This window comes from Geospiza fortis, unplaced genomic scaffold (assembly GCF_000277835.1).
Source record: "Geospiza fortis unplaced genomic scaffold, GeoFor_1.0 scaffold70, whole genome shotgun sequence".
Taxonomy (NCBI): domain Eukaryota; kingdom Metazoa; phylum Chordata; class Aves; order Passeriformes; family Thraupidae; genus Geospiza; species Geospiza fortis.
The window spans coordinates 6,035,199-6,039,288 of record NW_005054317.1 but is presented as its reverse complement, the minus strand read 5'-3'; positions in this window follow the sequence as shown (position 1 = coordinate 6,039,288).

Here is a 4,090-nt window from a genome sequence, read left to right as displayed (position 1 = left end):
GGCGGCGGCCCCTCAGGGATGCGGAGTGCTGGTGGCCCGTGGGGCCGCGGTCCCGCTTTCCCCGGCCCCGCACCAAGTCACTCACAAATGGCCGAGGCTGTCGCAGAGCCTGTGCTGGCCCCTCACAGGTGCCCCCAAGCGCGTGGGAAATGACGCCGTGTCACCCAGTGCAAATGTCGTTGACATGTCAACTCATGAAACATATTTGCCCTTTCCCCTTTAAGGCTGCATTCCCAATTTTTATTTTTTTCTCTTTTTTTTTTTTTTTTCCTTTTTTTTGAGAGGGATGAGGGGTGAGCTACAGCAGCCACATCAAAGTCCTTGGTTTTTAAGGAATTACAGTGGCCTCGGAGGTCTGGCATGTTTCCCTGGGAGAGGGAAGCGAGAAGGACAGCCCCATTAGTTTAACATCACTGACAAGTACAAGCAAACACCTCCCGATGGCTTCAAAAACCTCCGGGAACAAGGTTATGGGGAACCAATTTGATCTGGGGTTTTATAATGAGACATTAGTCAAAGAAGATCTTCTCTTGAAGTGACTGCTTTTTTGATCACAGTATTTCTTCAGGAAACTTTGTAGCCTTTTCACAAAAAAGAACTGGAATACCGTTTTCTTCCTCAAAGTGTGTCTTAATGTTTCTATGAAGAGCAATTATTAAGAACCTTGTAACCCATCACGGCATAATGAAATCCATGAACTGGAAGTGGTAAAACCTGATGGGACCTGCTGTGCTCAGCTCACCATTGCTCTGCTCACCTTCCTCGCTTCTCATCCTGAAGGTACCATCCTGATTTTGCCAAGGAAGGGAATGAGTTAAATCAGTTTTAAGATGTATTTCGCTTTCTCATTTTACCTTAGGATTTTCAAAGAAATCCAATGTTGTTTTATCATACACTGGATTACACTGATTAGAGTTCTTAGGTATTGGAGATAAGGAAAACAATAATACTAAAGTAGAGCTACAGGTTATTAAATGAAAACAGTTAATAGAACAAGGACAGAAGAGAGACAATGATAGGAAAAGAAAGGTTAAAAAACCATTGTGGAGTTCTGTAGGCAATGGAAACTACATAGTTCATTACATATGGTTTAACCTGAAGTAGTTTTGAAATTAATTAAACATAGTACTGTATCTAAAAACCCTGCACCCTTTCTGACAGGAGTTGTGCTAAGGCCTGAGTAGTTTAGAAATTCTGATTAAAAACTGAGATTTGGGCTGAAGAACCTAAATTTGAAATGTTGTGTGAAACAGCCATCTGTAAGGTGTAAAGAGCTACCTGCCTGCTGGGGGCAAAACTGGGCTGCCCAAGTACACTTTGCCAGCTGCTACTAGAAACTGGTTTTAGGCGTCCTAGAAAGGGAAATTTCTTTCCCCTGTTTTTTTTTTTTTTCCAGTTTTACAGAAAAAACCTCATTTCTTGTGACCCAAAAATTGCAGGTAATGTAAGACTGGCAAGGAATCTTGTGTCATTAAATTTGGTCCATCCGTAGCCTGAGCACATCATACTTACATAGTCTGTTTTGGAATTATGGTGATGTGGGAAACATTGTAAAAATAGTGATGAGACAATCAAGGTGTTTGTTATGATTAATTCTTTGAGATTGCTCCTGTAAGTTGGCTACAGTTGGTACCTGAGTTGCTGGTTTATGCACTTTTTTTTGGCTAAATATTTGAAGCCTCTGTACAGTGTACAACTACTAAAGCCCTGGAAAGGCAGAGTGTTCAGCAAGTGCCTGGGTAATAATTTGGGAAAAACTGTGAGAACTCAAATACATTTATCTTCACCCCTTACATGTTAGAACATATTTCAGTGAAGAGATTTCTATTATGTCTTGGACAAGGAAAATGGAACACACAAACATCTCTTCTTCTCATAAATAACCCAAGCATAAGGTGTGGTTAGGCCTCCTGTCTTAAATTAAAATACTGAGAAGTTGGGAGCATCATGCTGGGAAATGAATTGTTTTAATTTAGGAGAGTATTCAATGTGCATTAGATATCTGATGTGTGATATTAAACCCAGCCATTTTTAAAGGACCCCCACTGACATAGCTTGGGTTTATATTCATAGGAATAGTTCTGTATTTTCCTTCATCCTTTCCTGGCTTACCCTTGTTACATATCATTGCTCACACTTGGGGCAGTCTCCCTTCCCTCTGTAAAGCTCCATTTCAGCTCTAATGACCATTTGCCAGTCTGTTCAGTACAGCACTCTTCTGAATTGGTTTGGTTGGTGCTTTTTAAGACTCAGTTCATGTAGTCTGGAGATCTCTTGTCTTTCTAGTTCATACTGTATTTTGTAAAATGCTATGTTTTATCTTGAGATCTATATATATTATAAATGCTATTTAAGCTAAAATGAAGACACTCAGGCATTCTATGAAATTTTCTGTAGTTCCTTCATTCCATTCTTGATGTGCAGGGAAGGGAGACACGATGTGAGTTGCTGCCTGCTTAGCCTTCACTTGGTGACAGCTGCCATGGAGCCAAGGCGTGCTTGCCCCAGTGCCAGGCCACTCTGCATTTCCTCTGAACATTCCCGCTCAGCCAGTCACCTTCCTAGGAGTGAGTTTGCCAAGATTACATCATGCAGGGTAATTTAACTGCCTAGTCACCATTGTATCCACAACTATTTGTGGCTCTCTGAACAATTTCCAGCAGAATGCTTCCTCCTTCTTCACCCATGTATATGAGCTCTGATTTTTTTTTCTCATTTTTATTTGTACCCTGGTCTTTAATAGAATTTGAGGGTTGTGGATAGTTATGACAAAACACAGTTGGGCCAATTTTTGTGGTGTCTACTTCCAAGATTAGACTTTCACAAAGTTCACTGTCACTGATGTGTAGTCCTGATGCTCAAACACAGGAGACTCCAGAAAGGTCATGGTCAAGAGGACTGACAAGGGGATGAACACAGCTGCAGCGGGGATAGAAAAGTTGTGGAGACATTCCCTGTACATCTCTCTGTTCTTTACACCACACTGGACAGTGGTGAGTTGAGAGCAAAGACAATTCTCCATCACCAGACTAATTCTGTTGACAAAGCATGGAAAAATTGTAGTCTTTCTGTAAAATAAATGCATTGAGTCCTCAGACAGTAATACTTGAAACTGGTATGTCTTGAAACTGCTTATGTCTTGTCTGGCTTTATGGGAATCCACCCATGTGACCAGTTGGCCGCATTTCAGTCCAGAGCAGGCAATTAAAACCTTAAATAATGAAGATGTATTTAATGAGGATGCCTAACTAGTAAGGCAGCATTCATGGATGTAGAAAGACAATTAGCACAGGGTTAAAAAGATTATTCATTTATTCCTGTTTTGTTTGGTTTATTTTGAGGCAACTGGTATCTGTTTACAGATTTAAAAAAGTGATATCATCTGAAGAAAGGCAGTGAATTTCCGTAACGAAAGATCCATCAGCTTTATGCAGTGCGTGCGCTAATCCCCTTCTTTCCCTCAGGATAGTTCATTAAATCTATGTAATAACAAGGAAAGCATACAGGAAAAGTGAAAACCTGCCATGGTTGGCCTTAGTATTGGAGCAACCTGTGCTTAAGTTTGACAAGTTATGTTAGAGAAAAAACATTTGCAGTTTTTTTTTGCACCTGCTACTGTGCTTTACAGGAGTTAGTCTTCACACACCCCAAACTATGCCAATCTATTGGTTGTTTCATTTCAGCTTTGCAGTGTAGAAGGATATTTTTGTAATGCCTTTTGTAGTTCAGTCATGCTTCTTTGATTCAGAGAATTTTTGAATAGGATTAAAGAAAAACAGCCTCTGGATGACTGGTGGGAACTTTAAATAGCACAGCCACTCTTCTCTGTCCAGTAAATCCATTAAATGATAAACTATTGATTTTTATAACACAATTAAGGTGCCAAAGATTTCTTAAGAAATCGTTGTACATTTTTCTGTATTATGCACTCAGCACATTATCTATTGTGAATTGGAGGAGAGTGTTCTCAGTCTGGAGTGAAACAATCTTCAAGCTGTTCTCAGAATGAAACCATCTCCACACCAGTCCAGCGCTGCACAGAGTTTTGCCTCTGAAATGGACCAATGCTCTTTATCTTATTGATTGTAGT